At 33.2% G+C, this 19,615-nt stretch overlaps 1 protein-coding gene across 5 annotated transcripts in view; it reads right to left on the bottom strand.

The window, feature by feature from the left end:
- LOC134707233 (forkhead-associated domain-containing protein 1-like) overlaps positions 1-19,615 on the bottom strand; it is a 30,421-nt gene extending 10,806 nt beyond the window's left edge. The window contains exon 1 of one of the 5 annotated variants that reach the window (XM_063566831.1): positions 19,454-19,615. The gene's annotated coding sequence lies outside the window, so the exon portion shown is untranslated. Of the gene's footprint in view, positions 1-97; positions 233-10,233; positions 10,313-19,453 lie in introns of those variants that run through there. The other 4 variants (XM_063566828.1, XM_063566832.1, XM_063566829.1 and 1 more) reach the window with 4 other exon arrangements.

The following is a 19,615-nucleotide window of genomic DNA, read 5'->3' as shown; positions in this document are numbered from 1 at the left end:
AACTCAATCTCAGATAGCACATAGATACCATGTTTTGTAAACAAAGCGTTGATAGTTACTGGTAAAACATCAATTACTTACTAAGCAAGAGACTAACCTTTAGTTTAAAGAATATTTTTAAAATTTCTAACGTTGTTCTTGTGTCTTACTAAAGTCACATACTAGGCCATAAATCTGACTATTTACTTATTTCTGTGTACCCAACTTGTATGTGCTGCCGTTATTTAAAGACATAACTTAGTTACATTTCAATATTATTCCTTTGTTTATGTTGACATTGTAGTTTGGTTACCTTTTGTGAAACAGATTCCTTTCAATCTACCGTGAAAAAGCCACACGTCATTAATTTATTGTCATATATATGTTGAAAAACAATGTAGTATGATTATTGGAATTTTTTCCATTGCAACACCTGCGGTGCTTGTATTATCGGAAAGACACACGGCAATCTCTTGTTACTGATATTCTATTGATCCTATTGATCACAATTATGTATGATTAAGTGTAAATAGTCAGCTTTTCAGTTTTTATATTGTCGGATTTCTTCTAGGAACTTTTTTTGTGCTCCTAAATTAACAAATCTGCACTGATATCTTACAGTTTACAAATGAGGAAAACGTTTGCCTCTGAACACAATCTATATACTCCGGTCATTTATTTGTGTCATATCATGAGTGTTATGTGTCAAGTTTCACAAACCCATGTACAGTTTTTTTCTTTCAAAACTAAATTGTTCACAATCAGTTCTCATGCCACAGATTTAGTGTAAAGAGTCATTAAAAGTCTGAGCAATGCCAACATATAAGTGCATACTATCGAAGGGATGTTGCACATTAGTTTTTATACAGGTAAAGCGATACATATGCTCGTTATATGTCGTTTTGTTTTAACAAAAACAGAATTCAGATCTAGCTATGGTCTTGTTTCGTTAGTAGTAAGTTTATTCAAAAAGATGAATTAGTTTACATTGAACGTATCTAACTTTATGCCATGGGCTTTATAATAACATAGCCTTAAAGTGAGGATTAGATATGTCGTTTTTAAATATGAGTTCGATATGTAGAGCCAAACGTCAAAACTAAATAGTTGAATCTTTAAATGAATTTTGAAACACTTTTAAGTAATTTTGGTTATGAAATTCCCGACTCTATAATTATCAGTTATACGAAGACTTATAGAAAGAAGGCATTGTCCCGACTCCACACAGGTTGTGTGGGGGGTAAAAATAGATTAATGTAACATAAATGTAATATGATTACGTTGGGTTTGGGTTTCGTCATATCACATTTTGAAAAAGAACTGACACCGATGAAGGTATTTTTGAACATTCTGAACCCTTTTCGTCCAATCGGAAATCAGTATTTTTCCTTTTTTATTTTCCAAAGTAGGAAAAGAGCAAAACAAAAAATCACGAGTACTGCTGTTTTTCTAATTATTATCAGTGAAAAGTAACTATTAAGAAAAGAACTACAAGACATTGAAAGTTGAGTTTTAAATATTGCAAACGTTATATAATGGTACAGATATGGAAAGGAAAGTGAAAAGGGGATATAAAGTAGGAAATATAAACACTTAATCTTGTTATTACACCAGACCTTAGAGTTAATGTTGGTTTTTTTTAAATAAGAATGACATTTGGAATATGAAGACAATGACATTCTAGAATGCATCAATAAAAAAACAGGCTACTGATCTTTGAACGAACATGATTTTTAAATATTTAATGATTTATTTTTATCATTTTAAAAAAAATGGACAATTTTCTAAACTAATTTTTTCATATATTGTTTTAATGAAGAAATTCGAGATAAAAAAAAGTACTAACTTGAAAAATCTGGAGGGTTAACAAACTCTTATCAACTTATCATTTTTGTCATTACAAAACCCTCGCAGTTCTGTTATTCTATCTGCTGAAAGTACCTTTAAATATGATTTACATTTTAACCATGCTTACACTTCAAAGTGAACTTATATTCTTTAAGATTTGATTAATACATTGGGAAAGGATACATTTAAATTGTCACTCGAATGTGTGGATATGTTCTAAATGGGATCGGCTACGCCTAGGGCTATATATTTTCATAAAAGATTACTAAGTATTGTCTAACCTATAAGTAAAATATGTTGCCTTTTTACCTAAGCGGATAGTCACTACAGAATAATATGCACAATATTCGTTTTGTCAAACACTTCTCGAGTATTTTCGTATACTATACTCATCATAGATACAAAGTTCAAATGTTTTTCAGACACGCGTTTCTTGATACAAAAGACTCGCAAGTGACGCTCAAATCAAACTTGTTTAAAAAGGCCGAATAGATAACGAAGTAGGAGATTTTTGAGGACACAGAAGGTTTTGCCAAATACAACTTTAATAATCCAATCCTGGCGTAGAAAAGCCGTAGTATTTGGAAAAGTTTAAATTGTTTAAGCAGTAAGTATATATGCTTCATTTTGCAAAATGGCAATTGTAATCTTATAGTGTGTGTCTGTGTATGTTGCGTTGTCGTTTGTTTTTTTGTAACATTTCAGTGTTTCTGTTGTTTCGTTGTTTTCCTATTATAGCTGTTGTATGTGTTTCTCTCGGTTTTATATTTATGACGTTCGAACAGTTGAATACTACTTTAGCCTTTATTTATCTGATCATAGCAATGATAATTCCTGCAAACACAGCAGTACTGACTACTGGGCTGGTGATACCCTCGGGGAGGACACGACACCTTCACCAGCAGTGGTATCGACCCAGTGGTTGTAAAGTAACACATCATATACCCCAGGATTAAACTCCTATCGGACTAGTCAACTAACAACATAGTATAGATATAGGAAGATGTGGTGTGAGTGCCAATGAGACAACTCTCCATCCAAATAACAATTTAAAAAGTAAACCATTATAGGTTAAAGTACGGCCTTCAACCCGGAGCCTTGGCTCACACCGAACAACAAGCTATAAAGGGCCACAAAATTACTAGTGTAAAACCATTCAAACGGGAAAACCAACGGTCTAATCTAGAGTTATATTTGACTGTTTTATATTTCCCATCTTATTTGTCTTTGATTCTCAGTTTTCTAAAGTCGCCTTAACAACAATCACATTTAATACGTTCTGTAAGGATTCAGAACAATGTTAGGAAAACTTACTGTTTCCTGTCAGTGCTGTCATGACAGAGATATAAATATTCGTTAATTTTAATCAACATCCTTTTACCTCTATAATATTCGGCATTATTCTGTTTTGTTCCACAGGATATTGAAATTTAGAGTTAAAAAATTAATCTTCATTTTAAGATTTACATTTCAAAAGTTTTCAAAGGTTATCGATTGTAATTGGTACAACTTTATTAAGACAGACTTTATAAGAAGATTTAAACCAATTCTATCAAAGATAATAAAATGAAATCATCGTTCAATGAGAAATAATTCTTGATAATAATCAAATCTATTGATGACTATTACGTAATGTATTTTCCTACTTGTTTTCGGAATGTTTCACTCGGAAATTACTTCCTGCTGTTTGAGAATCATTGTTATAAAATCAATCGACCGTTCTCGATCAATTCTGGCGCTGTAAATTCTATTACAAGACTTTGATCAGTTTTATAATGGCCAGTCGTGTAGAAAGTGATAAAGCTGAAACGGCGTGCTATAAAAGTGCACAGTGGTCGGCATCACGTCATTATAAAAGTGAAAGGGTTTCGGTTATTTATAAGTAGACTTGCGGTTTAATAAAGGGTTGAATTGTGCATAAATCCCTGTTTACCTGAGATCTACATAATAATCAGTTAATTCTCTTTTATTATTAATTTTTGTCATGCTTTTTATGAAAATTCAAATATATCTGAGCTAAAAAAATATTGAAATGGGTTGTTTGGATTACATAACTGAAAAGTTGGACCGTCTCGATTAAATGAATGAAAACTCGCCTGTCAATAGATCACTAAACAAAACATGCAGTCAGAGAGTTATTCAAAGGGTTTTACAATGCTAAGACCGCTGCACTCCCCCAAAACGAGATGTATATCTAACTTCCCCAATTAGTTTGGACATTCCTGGCTGTAGCAGCCGGCACGGGACATTTGCGCTTTTTCATAGGACTTTTGCGCTTTTTTTTGTGGACACTTGCGCTTCAAAACATAGGACATTTGCGCTTTTTAAAAATGGACATTTGCGCTTTTCACATAGGACATTTGCGCTTTTTTTATATATATATCTATGACTTCCCTTTTCTTTTATCCGGGCTTGGGACCGGCAGGTTTGACCGGGCAGAGTTAAAGTCATTCTTTATGGTTAAAAACTTAAAAATCATTTCATAGCACAAACATGTCATATTGTTGATAATTGTTTAAAAGTTTATGTACAGCTAAAAGTACACATTCTTATGAAATAAAACCATGCATGTACTGTCATCACAATTACAGGTCAGTTATAGCTTGATATTCGAAGCCCAATGAGTGAACAAATCTTGCTCTTGTTATCTGTCCTGATTGGTACTTAAATAAATGATCGAGTTTCTACTTCTCAATTCTTGTTTGGGGAGCCTGTTCATTAATGTACCTAATCATAAACATTTTTTTCATTTACTAGTCTCTATAACTTTAAACTCCATGTTCAAGACTGTGTAAATGTGAACTAACTATAATGACAAATTTAAGTTATTTTTTTTAACTTAATGATTACTTCTCATTAAGATTACAGGTAGACCACTTTAGGTAAAAAGCGCAAATGTCCGGTCAATTTAATACAGGTGAATCAAAATTAAAAGCGCAAATGTCCATAGTATTTGAAGCGCAAATGTCCTATCGTTTTACAGGTAGAAAAGCGCAAACGTCCTGTGCCCGTAGCAGCGTATTGTTAAAAAATCTTAACCATCTTTGGAGTATGAAATAGTTCAGTTGTGTGTATAATATACCATGCACGTTGAAATAAAGTCATTAAATTTATGTACAGTTTATATTGAACCGAATGCGTGGGTTGTAATTAAACACTGAAAAATAAATCAAAGTACTTTTTGTCAAAAGCACCAAACATGTTTTTGTTATATATATCTGTCAAAATCTAAAAACAAAGATCGAAAAAGTTGCGCCATGTTAGCCATTAAACTTTAAGGTTCAACAGCTTTTGGTACGGAATTGTCTTCTTTTATTTAAAACAAATCATTGAAAGCAGATTAATCATTCTATTTGAAGAATACGGTTTTACAGACTTAAAAGATATTACTCTATGAAAGTAATTTGAAATACTTAACAGAGTCTTAACTAAAGATAAGAGAGAGAAAAGAGACTATGTTCTCCTATATGATGAATCTGATAACAATTAAACTTAACGAATGTCTGACATGGAATGTACATTCGTAATGGAGAACTACGGCCAGTTTGCATAGGGCTTTCGAATTAATCATTTTAATAAGTCATCCATACAAATGGGTCATTAACGTTTTAACAATTGTCACTCCAGTTTAAGTCTTTTGAAGTAATTTTGCGCCAAGGGACCTTTCACTGCGATTTATTGAAGCAATTCTACCTTAATCAGTGTATTAACATAGTTTGATTAAAAAGCTTTACCATGCAGAAATACTGAGGGAAAAAGAAGAAAAATAACTTTAGTATAGATTGGATCCACCCTTATCAGTGTACTATGAATTCAGAAATTGTTGCGTGCATTTATTATTGCTATTTTGAAGGAAAAAATGCCAAAACTGCCAGATTAATTATTGCAATTTCTTGGAATTCGGCATTTAGACATATGTATCAAATTCAAAATGCGAGTTCTTATTGATATGGTACCCTGTTGCATTATTCGCATTAATAAAAACCTCACAATAATTTCTGTATTTAGATCTACAGTAAATACAAAACATGTTATAACCAACCATAGATGTATTACATCTATGAACTAACAAAGTAACTGAGAAAAAAGGTCAAACACATTTAGCAAACGAACAAAATTGAAATCCAGGGAGACCAATAAATCAATACAACTATATTTTTTTTTTAATTAAAACCGAAAATGGGGAAAAAACATCATTCAAAATTGGGACCTTCATTTTTGTATGGTCCAAGGAAACTAAATTTTATCTGCTCAATGGAGGTTTTTTTTTTCTGCGTATTTCTAGAACTATGACTTTTTTTATTATATCTAATCTGACATTTAGTTCGGGTTATATATTGAAGATATGTGCGAATTCTTGTTTGACTGACCAATTTTTAAACATAAAGGCTACCATGTGGGAAATAAAGATTACCAATAAAAGCGCTGTTCCAAATGCATTTTGTACTATCTTCTTAACCCGAATAATCCAGTCGTTATATTACGATCACTTCGATCACTCCACTTCCTCGAGAAAAGTAGTGGATAGAGGGCGCTGAATTATTCGAGTTACTATCTTCTGTGCATTTAATTTTTATTTTTTGTGTGTCATAGATTGATACCCCATATTGTTTACTGTCGATTCTATTTTTTTTCTTTAAGGAAGATATAAAAAAAAATGTAAAGCTAAAATAAAATGTTTAACTAAATTTAAGGTAATTTGTTCCTTTCTTTTCCCAATCCAAATAACTACAAATTTCAACTTCTCTATGTGTGAGGTCAACTTTTTTTTTGGCAAAACCACATGCATTAAATATGCAACAATTTGATTATGTCTCGTCTAAATAAGACTCGCCAGTGACACTGGGGTCACATTCCTAATTTGGGGGAAGGTTATTATTTCATATGACCAAAACGTACAAATTGGCATACAAGTTTTAAAAGAGATACAATAAAGACGTTGTAGGTCGAAAATAAGCTAACAACATCATGGCAAAAAATCATTTATTAAAACTTCATAAAGAGATCAGTCTGAATAAACCCACATGTGATTTATTTATTTTGTACAGGATCGTTTTTCATAACGATCCAACGCCTAAACGTTTTCTATATATATATTGATAAGTTTCAAGGCAAGGTAACATGAAAATTACCGTGTGATAACTTTTTTATCTTCTCGTTTCTATTGTTATCATCAAAATTCGACTGTTGAAAACAAGTTCCATGACTTGAAGTATCCAAATATCAAATGGTTCTTATGAATTTATAATGTACATTTAACGACTAGTTTCATAAATGATTTAATATTTTATTATATTGTAACAAAGTAAATTTTTGTATCTGACATAATCGATGAAAAATGTGTTTTCATTATGAATAACTGACTGTTTTATGCATTTAAATATAAAAATATGTTGACTCCGTGACAACAGGATATTTCTTTATAATTCATGAAACTCTTTGAAAATAAAAATGACGATGAAATCAATGTATATTGAACATTTTCGAATAAATTTTCCAAACCATTAATCTAAAGCCTTTTTGCCATTAACATTACATACAAGGGATTGCTTAAAAAAGCAAACAAACAAACAACAACAACAAACAAAAACACGTTTTAATCTTGGGCCGATACATAAAAGGAGGGGGCACTCACTGCCCTAAGAAGGAGCCCGCACTAGTAATACTTCAGCGATATCCTATATAATCATCAAAATGTTTCCTACAAAAGCCCCCGATCCCTCTGGATCCGCCTATGATTTTCATTATTCTTAGTATTATTTTAGACAACCCAGACCGCAATTTTTACCTACAGACCGAAATTGTATTGAAAATAAATAGAAAATTGAAAAATTACATAAACATATAATCATGTCGTTGTTTCGACATAATTGCCTGATTTATTGGCCTGTTTTCAAATTAAACGAAAATAATAATGTCTATTTCGACATATTTCGTTGTAATTTTTCGTTATAGTTGTTGCGACATAACAGCTCGTAATATTTGTATAATATATAAACTCTTCATAGACACCAGGATATAGATATACCTCTTTTTCCATTGGCACCTCATCCTTGTAACTTCCATCCTTCCAACCCCTAGCTCATCATCGACCAACAATTTTACCAGGATATAGATATACCACTATTTCGATTAGTAACTCATTCTTGTAGCCTGCACCCTCACACCCCCTATCTCCGCAGCGACCAACAATTTCACCATGCCATAGATATACCTCTTTTTCAATTGGTACCTCATCCTTGTAACTTCCGCCCTCTCACCCCTAGCTCATCATCGACCAACAATTTCACCATGATATAGATATACATCTACTTCGATTGGTACCTCATTCTTGTAACTTCCACCCTCCCACCCCCTAGCTCCTCATCGACCAAAAATTTCACCATGATATAGATATACCTCTATTTTGATTGGTACCTCGTTCTTGTAACTTCCACCCTCCCACCCCTAGCTCCTCACCGACCAACAATCTCACCATGATATTGATATACCTCTACTTCGATTGGTACCTCATTCTTGTAAATTCCACCCTCTACCCCCTAGCTCCTCACTGACCAACACAGATACCATGATATAGATATACCTCTATTTTTATTGGTACCTCATTCTTGTAACTTCAATCCTCCCATCCCCGAACTCCTCATCGACCAAAATTTTCACCATGATATAGATATACCACTATTTTGATTGGTACCTCATTCTTGTAACTTCCACCCTCCCACCCCCTAGCTCCTCACCGACCAACAATCTATACATGGTATTGATATACCTCTACTTCGATTGGTACCTCATTCTTGTAAATTCCGCCTTCCCATCCCTAGCTCCTCACCGTCCAACACAGATACCAGGATATAGATATACCTCTATTTCGATTGGTTCCTCATTCTTGTAACTTCCACCCTCCGACCCCCTAGCTCATCATCGACCAACACAGATATCATGATATAGATATACCTCTCTTTCGATTGGCACCTCATTCTTATAACTTCCACCCTCCCACCTCCTAACTCCTCAACGACTAAAACAGATATCATGATATATATATACCTCTCTTTCGATTAGTATACCTCACTCTTATAACTTCCACCCTCCCACCCCTAGCTCATCATCGACTAATACAGATACCATGATATGGATATACCTCTCTTTCGATTGGCACCTCACTCGTATAACTTCCAACCTCCCACCCCTAGCTCCTCATCGACTAAAACAGATATCATGATATAGATATACCTCTTTTTCGATTAGCACCTCACTCTTATAACTTCCAACCTCCCACCCCTAGCTCATCATCGACTAAAACAGATATCATGATATAGATATACCTCTTTTTCGATTAGCACCTCACTCTTATAACTTCCAACCTCCCACCCCTAGCTCATCATCGACTAAAACAGATATCATGATATAGATATACCTCTCTTTCGATTAGTATAACACACTCTTATAACTTCCCCCCTCCCACCCCTAGCTCATCATCGACTAATACAGATACCATGATATAGATATACCTCTCTTTCGATTGGCACCTCATTCTGATAACTTCCACCCTCCCACCTCCTAGCTACTCACCGACTTAAACAGATACAATGATATAGATATACCTCTTTTTCGATTGGCACCTCACTCTTATAACTTCCACCCTCCCACCTCCTAGCTCCTCACCGACTATTACAGATACCATGATATAGACAAACCTCTCTTTCGATTAGTATACCTCACTCTGATAACTTCCCCCCTCCCACCTCCTAGCTCCTCACCGACTTATACAGATACCAGGATATAGATATACCTCTCTTTCGATTAGTATACCTCGTTCTCTTAACTTCCACCCTCCCACCCCTAGCTCCTCAACGACATAAACAGATACCATGAAATAGATAAGCCGCTCTTTCGATTAGGACCTCACTCTTATAACTTCCACCCTCCCACCCCCTAGCTCATCATCGACTAACACAGATACCAAGATATAGATACACCTCTCTTTCGATTAGCACCTCACTCTTATAACTTCCACCTCACACCTCCTAGCTCCTGACCGATAAACATCTATAATGCAAACGGATATACACGTAATCAATTGATGTTATTACAATTTTAATTAGTAATCGGACTAATTAATTGTATTCTAAAAGATGATATCTTGTTGAGTAAATTGGATTTATTGACGAAAATGTCCATAGTAAGCCATGTTATTGAGATGTTCTTGTTTCCTATAGAATTGAAATAAATGGCTGTGTTAACTAGTAGCAGAACAAGTTCAAAAAAGTCATATTGAAATTTATAAATTTTAAAATACCTACATTTTTTCTATCATTAAAACGAAGATAGGGATACGACGATTTTAATTTCTGCAAAAAGAAATAATATTATATACAATTTCTATAATTATAAGGCATTTCTTACCTTGAGAAATAAAAATGTCTGTGTTCCTATCTCCGGACCAAAGATCGTGTACATTTCGAAAATCCTACAGTGTTTTTAAAAATTGATAACACAGATTAATGATTACACGTGTGTCAATATCATTAGAAATCCCTCTATAGAATGAGTATTCCTATAAAGTATAATAGTAAATGTTGCTAGTGTATACATAAAATGTAATCAATAACGTTTCCTTTTAATACCACATGCATTTCATTTACCATTTATATTGTTTTATAGAAGCCTTATCTGTCCTTAACTATTAATTTTCTTTTAAGAATTATATCTTGGCTCAAATCGAACCTTAAAAGTTTATTGAAACCCCTAGCTTAAAACTTGCAAGCATCGACGATCGCCAGTGACGTGATTTCCCATAAAAAGTTGGATTGAGATAACTATTAAAATGATACATTTTGTCATTATAACACCTATTGACTATGCGTGCTTATTCCTGGTACATTGTAATGATCATCATTGGATCGAATTGGGACGATATACAAAATATTGTGCGTTAAATGTAGACGCTCTTACCACGTTTTGTCGGTTTAACGATAAAAATGCATGTGTTTTATGGTATTCTTCTTTCATTCTCTAACCGATGAACGGAAAAGACCAATATCTTAAGCATTTGTTTCGCTCTATAAAGGATGAAAATCAGAAAGTGGTTAGCTGCAAACCATAGAAATGCTGAATTATATTATATTACTTTTGTATCCTACTCAAATTCATTTTAATATGATCTCTGTAGTTTTTCTGCACTTCACCGAGTAAAGATATATACGATTTTCAGTCAAATGCATTGTACTGGAATTTGAACAGTACAGAATAATATAAAAAGATTTCACATTTGTTCATATACATTTATCTGCAACAGATACGCACTTCGACAATAAATGTCTATTCAGCGATGCTACGAGGCCAAACAATTTGAAAATAATAACGACAGAGGCTATGATAATGTACGGAGTAATAAAATTTGAAACAAAAGCTATGATGATGTGAGCTTTAGTAACAACTGAAACAGAGGCTGTGACAATGTAAGATAAAGTAGCAATTGAAACAGAGGCTGGTAATGTAGGATTTAGTAAACTGAATTGAAACAGAGGCTGTGATAATGATGTGAGACTTAGTAACAATTGAAAAGGAGGCTTGGAAAATGTAAGGCTTGACTAAAACAGAGGCTGTGATAATATGAGGTTTAGTAACGATTGACTTTCATAGACTTTTGAAAAACTGATATTCACAGCGGTAAACAACAGAATATTTACCGAAACAAAGACCGTGATTATAGCCTTCCATATTCAGAGAAAGAAAAGTAAATTACCCAAAACATATCTAACATTTTACCATTACTTATACATCTAAAAGCATATAACTTTAAACGCGGTAAAACCGTGCTTCTCAAAGTGATTTTTTTTTGTTTACTACTAATTCAAATTCCATTCGAATTTATATGAAAAATACTTAAATAATACCAATACATGTATGGAATAAATTTTAACATTCACTCAAGAAGCACTAATGTCAATTTCACCTCAACGAGTAATAAGCATAATCTAACTCAGTGTGGTCACTTACAGCGAATGAAATATATTATGCTATTTCTTAATGAATTTGTTGATGTATCTCTTTCATATCTTTTGCTTTAAAGCCATTTACATAATTTAAATTAAAATTAATGTTTATTTAGTTTATGTTGTTATCGCTGAAATGCCTGGTGTGTCTGATCTTTGCAGAATACCCTGTTCATTCTTGTACGTTTTTTATTTAAATTATAGATGATGATGCATACACAGTATCGGACATTGAATCGGAAAAAAGCTGTTCATTATAGTCGTCTTGCCATTTTTAATTATATATGAAGTATTTAAAAATACAAACATTCATATTTTATATAGACAGACAGATGAAATTATTCATACGAAGATTAACCGTGACAATTAAAGTTGAATTGGTTAGAATGTAAGTTAACAAATTAACAAATGTGTATCTAAGACGGGTCATGACCACAGTGGCGAACTTTGGCATTGTAAAAGTTAATTTGACGGTATTATTAAACCCCCTGTAAGATTGTCACTTTTGTGTTTACAAATGAAAATGAACCCATTAAGAAAATCGCCTCGTTTTTCTCTATCTTGTTTAAAAGTAACACAATACAGATTTTAAATTTAAAAACTTAAATATTTGACAAGCTTTTGAATTTAACTATAAGTTATGATATAATTAACATTGAACTGACATATCGATAATATTTATACTTTAACGAAGCTGGGGTTAAACTAGTCCATATTCTCTTGTCAATCAAATTCATTATTCCTTATAAGAATCCTTGATCTTTAAAATAATTTCAAAGTAGCGATCTTGTCCTCATTTCATACCTTTATATTCGCTTTTGAGAAGTCAGTGTGAGGTAGTACCTTACATTGCTTGCACTTTCATTTCAAGTTATTTGATAAAAGAAATATTTGTCTCCTATCTAATCAAGTGGAATCTTCAAAATATTAAAAGTACCACATGTCATGAAAATTGTCACCAATGGAAACTTTGCCCTCTGTACCTTTGACTTTTAAACCGAAAAACAAAGCCAAAGCATTGCAAGGGTGATATTCAATATCATACATATTCATAATTGTACAGAATTTATCATTGTTTCAAATGAAGAAATACTTGGCTTGAGTAAAGTTTTATCCTTCCCGGTACTACGCACAAAGTTGCACACTGAGTAACATTTCGTGGCATATTAAAGATCATTAAACAATATCCATCACTGGAAGTTAACCAATCAAATGTTCACCTTATTTTTTTACTGTGTACAAGCTTTAGTAACCATTTAACCTCAATTTTTACTTCAATGAAATGTAGGATAAATTTCTTCAACTGTCAAATTCAAGTAAATATTTTGTCGACCCTTTTTTGTATGCAACCGAATGTGACGTATTACGTTTTTGTCGAGTATTATGTATGCATTAAGCATGTCTGTAACGACTTAAGAGGCTGTCCAAGTATATATCAAGCAAATCCTATGATATGGTTAGCACAACATATTTTTTTCCCACTGAATTTTTGGTTCCAATGCAATGTTTATAGCATACAAAGGAAATATATGTCACAGATATTTTTTAATCAACAGTGGATAGCTCAGAAAATGATTTTAAAGTTCACTAATAATGCAACAAAATTTTGTACAAAATGAAGAGTTATCTCCCCTTTTCAATGAATTTTCAGTGCTTTCAATGTATTTTTTCTCTTTATTTGTTGCATTCAATATAAAAACACAATTTAACTTTGAGAAAGAATGAATTTGTGATATAAAATAGATGAAAAAAAATTGAAAACAAAATATGTCATGTGCCATCCACTCCACTTTCCATGGACACCCTCTTAAAAATAAAACTCCACCCTCCCCTAACATGGGAAAAAGTGTAACAATAATTCTTTGATCAGATGCTATTATAGTTTACAATTTGATATATACACAAATTTGCATGCAAGCTGCCATGAAATATTAAGTTTGATTCTTAGCTTTCATTTATAATATAACCATGTAAAGTTCAACATAGTTTTCTAACAAATAATTTGTGAATTGGCCAAATCGCATTCCAATTTAAATTTTAAATTAAAATTGATATGCGATTTATGCAACAAAATAATCTGCCACAGAAATTAATACCGTATATGAATTGAATGTAAAATAAAAATAAAATGTAGAAGGACAGCGTGGTAAACAAAATTAATTTAGAGGTTTAAAAAGTGTGAATCAGTGACGTGATATGACTTTAAAATTTCTATGTTTTCATGTCAAATGCTGTTATCATCTGCTTTTTTTGCCACCTTATCGCCAAATTTCATGACAATTAATTGAAGATCATTGGAAAGAAGACGGTAATACATTTCGGTCTAAAAAAACCTAAGAATTGAATTATATTTTTCAAATTGGCATTGTTATTGCAAAATAGATTGTCTTTAAAAAGTGTTTACAAGAATGTTGCGTATTTGAAATTATAAATTTGTCGGCATGCATGAGATCTGCTTGAGGACAATAAGACACATACTAAAATAGTCTGAAGGACCCACAACTGTATTCAAAAAGTAAATATTTGAATGTCATGTATAAAATAGTACTCTAAAACCTGTACTTTGAAGGCAAACGCTGAGAATTTAACTAACCATTTTATAACAATATTGTTAATAGAGCAAAAGAAAAAATATTTTGTTACAATTCTAAGCGGATTTTAAAAGAAATTGGATCACTATATATACGATTGTGTGAAATATTTGACCTCCGTTATAATTTATTCAATGAATTTAAATGCACATAAACATTATAATCTTCTTTATTCATTTTTCATAATAAGCTTGTACTTATCATTGTTTGATCTTAGGCTTTTGAAATTGTCCTAATTTGTCAACACATGTAACTATTGTACATCTAACAAGTTAAATATCGAGATGTATATTAGAATGTTATTACAAAGTGTTTGTCAATCAGAATAGTACTTTTCATAAAATGTGGGAATCGAAACATAATTAATTGATCAATAGCAATTTACTTACAAATGTATTCAACATGTAAACACAATTGTGCTTATTATATACTTTTAAAGAACACAATGTTGAGCTCGCTCTGTGATTTACATAGAATTTACATATTAGTTAAAGCAGAGACATATAATACTATATATCTCTGGTTAAAATATATCAGGTGTTCATTATACGGCTCATTTCAAAGATATTGTGCCTGCTTTACCTTGGTAAAATTTAGTTACTTCAATTCAAAATGGATTAAGCGAAATTTTATATCTTAAGCATAGAACAGGAGCACGTAATTGATTAAAAAATCTACATGTTGGTGCGTTATGTCTACGTACACGATAAAATATCCGGGTAGATTTCAGATTTTAAAATGTTTACTCATCCATCCTCAAATTTGATCCCAATGACTATAATTGTCACATCCTCACATATTACCTCAATCTCTAAAAAACGTCGTTCATCCATTGAGACATAATACCTCAATCACTAACAAGAGATTCATCATCAATCGCCACATATAACCCCAAATACGAAAAGCGCCTCTCATCCATCGAGACATAATACCCAAATACGAAAAACGCCTCTCATCCATCGAGACATAATACCCAAATACGAAAAGCGCCTCTCATCCATCGAGACATAATACCCAAATACGAAAAACGCCTCTCATCCATCGACACATAATACCCAAATACGAAAAACGCCTCTCATCCATCGAGACATAATACCCAAATACGCAAAACGCCGCTCATCCATCGAGACATAATACCCAAATACGAAAAACGCCGCTCATCCATCGAGACATAATACCCAAATACGAAAAACGCCGCTAATCCATCGAGACATAATACCCAAATACGAAAAACGCCGCTCATCCATCGAGACATAATACCCAAATCCGAAAAACGCCTCTCATTCATCGAGACATAATACCCAAATCCGAAAAACGACGCTCATCCATCGAGACATTATACCCAAATACGAAAAACCACGCTCATCCATCGAGAAATAATACCCAAATCCTAAAAACGACGCTCATCCATCGAGACATAATACCCAAATCCGAAAAACGCCTCTCATCCATCGAGACATAATACCCAAATCCGAAAAACGACGCTCATCCATCGAGACATAACACCCAAATACGAAAAACGCCGCTCATCCATCGAGACATAATACCCAAATACGAAAAACGCCGCTCATCCATCGAGACATAATACCCAAATCCGAAAAACGCCGCTCATCCATCGAGACATAATACCCAAATTCGAAAAACGCCGCTCATCCATCGAGACATAATACCCAAATCCGAAAAACGCCGCTCATTTATCGAGACATAATACCCAAATACGAAAAACGCCTCTCATCCATCGAGACATAATACCCAAATACGCAAAACGCCGCTCATCCATCGAGACATAATACCCAAATACGAAAAACGCCGCTCATCCATCGAGACATAATACCCAAATACGAAAAACGCCGCTCATCCATCGAGACATAATACCCAAATCCGAAAAACGCCGCTCATCCATCGAGACATAATACCCAAATTCGAAAAACGCCGCTCATCCATCGAGACATAATACCCAAATCCGAAAAACGCCGCTCATCCATCGAGACATAATACCCAAATACGAAAAACGACGCTCATCCATCGAGACATTATACCCAAATACGAAAAACGCCGCTCATCCATCGAGACATAATACCCAAATCCGAAAAACGCCGCTCATCCATAGAGACATAATACCCAAATCCGAAAAACGCCGCTCATCCATCGAGACATAATACCCAAATTCGAAAAACGCCGCTCATCCATCGAGACATAATACCCAAATACGAAAAACGCCGCTCATCCATTGAGACAATACCCAAATTACGAAAAAAGGTCACTTATCAATGGCCATATATTACCCCAATTACTAATCAAAGTACTAAAGTACTGAACATCGGATGACCGCAAGTTCTTGTGGATGACCAAAGGGACATGTCACAGAAAAAGATCACATCTCTATACCTGAAACTGAGGTTAATGTACAGAGATATATTTTTTTTCTGAGACAAGTGTGTACGTGGATGATGAATTAAAGACGAGAAATTCAACCGCACCATAATAACTATCATAATGTAGTGATACAAATCAGTATTCCTGGGACTATTATAATTATACTAATATAATAATAGCCCCAGAGTATACACTGGTTTGTTTTTATATATAATATTACTACAACAGTTACATATATATAGTAATAGATCGGTTGAAAACCCAAAACGAATTTGCATAATGGAAATTTGGGCTTAAGCAATACATCGGGATTACCATCTCGATGTAAAAAGGTCATTCATCGAAACATTTAACCCAAATCATAAAAATTTTCATTCATCCATCGACACATTATGCCCAAATCATTGAAAGGGTCACTCATCAAACGACAATTTTACCTCAATCCCTTACAAGATATTCACCTGTCGTTACAAATCATCCGAATCGCTAAAAATGTCACTCAACCATCGACACAAACATGTATGACCGAAATCACTAACAAATCACCGACTCATATTACTTAATTACGAAAAGGTGAGTCCATAGATATCAGAACATGTTGTATGGGTGCCAATGTGACAATAACATTGAGAATGGAAATGGGGAATGTGTCAAAGAGACAACAACCCGACCATAGAAAAAAAACAGCATCCAAGTCACAATTCGTTAAGTAAAGTTAGTAAACCATTATAGGTCAATGTACGCCCTTTAACACGGAGCATTGGCTAACACCGAACAGCAAGCTATAAAGGGCACCAAAATGACTAGCATAAAACCATTCAAACGGGATAACCAACGGTCTTATCTATATAAAAAAACGAGAAACAAGTATAACACTTATGAACCACATCAGAAAACGATAGTCACTGAACAACAGGTTCCTGACTTAATTAAGACAGGTTCAAACAAATGCAGCGGGTTTACACGTTTTAACCGTCACCATAACAGACAAAAAAATAGTGTGACATCACAATATAAAAAGCACAATATAGAATATCAAATGAAGTGGCTAAACTCAATCAAAAGACATATTGACAAAAACAAATAATTAAACATACGCTGAACGAAAAAGTAGATCTGTGGCACCATGTAAAGGGAAAAGGGGGTGAGATGTAAAACAATATCAAATAAACAACTATAAACTTTGACAAATGCCGTCAAATAAAATAACGTACACATGTCACTTGTGTGTTGTCATTATGTTTGCATATGTGTTGTTTTGTTGGAATGTAGTATATTGTTTCGTGTCAAAATATGATGGAATTATATGCGACTTTCATACAGGCAAGATGTTTAGCTAGCTATAAAACTGCCGGTAGGTTTAATTCACCATTTTCTACATACTGAGTTATGAAATTTGACATTAGAAGCATTTTCATGATTAAGAAATTTTTGATTTTTATTACTCTATGAAGGTTTGACAAAGTTATTGGATTCTCAAATGTTTTTCACTCTAGCAATCTTATAGAAGAAAAAACGGAAATATGAAGAAAAAAAATCTTTTTCTCAAAAGTGCAGATTTTGCGATATTTAATTGTGAAAACTCTTTATTAACTATGTATTGAGCCTTCAATCAGACCTGTTTTTCATTGGAACACAAAACAAATTGAATGTGTATAACCTTACCATGGTGATATCATTGTTTCATATATGTATCATATTGTTTGTGGTTTCAGCTTTAGGTTTTTCTATCTCGACACAATCTATACTTTGAGTGCATTGATGAATTGAAAATAAAAATAAAATCAATACTGATCGATATACCTCAAGGTAATCAATTTTAACTTCAACTTCAATTAAGTTGGCTTGACATCGGCTATAATTATACCGATTTTAAAGTCTTAGCGGATTTCATCGTTTTTTTGTTAATTTGTTTTGTTGATCGGCTACCAAGCATCTCCCTTTATAAGTTAATAGGAGTATGGAGGTTATGCTGTGTAATTGAATATGGGGCGATGTGAAAACATTGTAAGTAAAACAAAATGAACGAGGTATCTTCAACGAGAAAGTTCATATAAAGGAAAATAAATAAATCGACAAATTCGAAAAACCTTTCTTTCAAAGAGCCACCAATAACCAGATCAACGCTGTTACTTAAACAGGAATGAGCACGTACTAAAACTAGACCGAGTTAGATCCACGATTTTTAAAGTTTGTATGCGTCAAATAAAGTTTTCAACCTTCCAGCCAGTAAGAAGATCATAATCCACACAAAATTTAAAACTTAATCCTGCATATGGTTTGGGGCCAATTCTAAACAGAAAAAAATGTGTCTTGCATTTATATACCAACTTTCACATTAATTGAAAAAAATATTATTTGAACTAAATAATGATTTAAAATTTTGTGTCTCATAAAAAATATTTAATTCTTTTAAATATTCGAAAAAAATCTTAAACATTTTTTGTGTTTGGTTTTGACCTCTAGCCTTCAGGAACATACCTACAAGTGGACTAAAATTGAGAAAAAGCACAAATTTGGCCTCATCCCGACTTTATAATTAAATTGATACGGACATGCATATTTATAGTTTTTTTACTTCTCTTTCAATGTAGATAAAACCCGAATAAGTAACAATACTATTGTCTTCGACAGATTTCTAAACATGTACACTATTCTTACCTATATAGGTGAAGTTCCCTCATGTCCAAAACACCGTTTAGTAACTTGACGTATCACTTTAGAATATATTTGTATAGGTTTGAAATCTTAACCGAGGACATGCCGTTAAGTAAATTTTCTATCTGAAGGTTTAAATTATTTAACTTGTATTGGTATAGAACA

Source organism: Mytilus trossulus, chromosome 2, assembly GCF_036588685.1.
Source record: "Mytilus trossulus isolate FHL-02 chromosome 2, PNRI_Mtr1.1.1.hap1, whole genome shotgun sequence".
NCBI classification, from domain to species: domain Eukaryota; kingdom Metazoa; phylum Mollusca; class Bivalvia; order Mytilida; family Mytilidae; genus Mytilus; species Mytilus trossulus.
The sequence above is the reverse complement of the archived record's forward strand: the minus strand, read 5'-3'. Positions and strand labels throughout refer to the sequence as shown.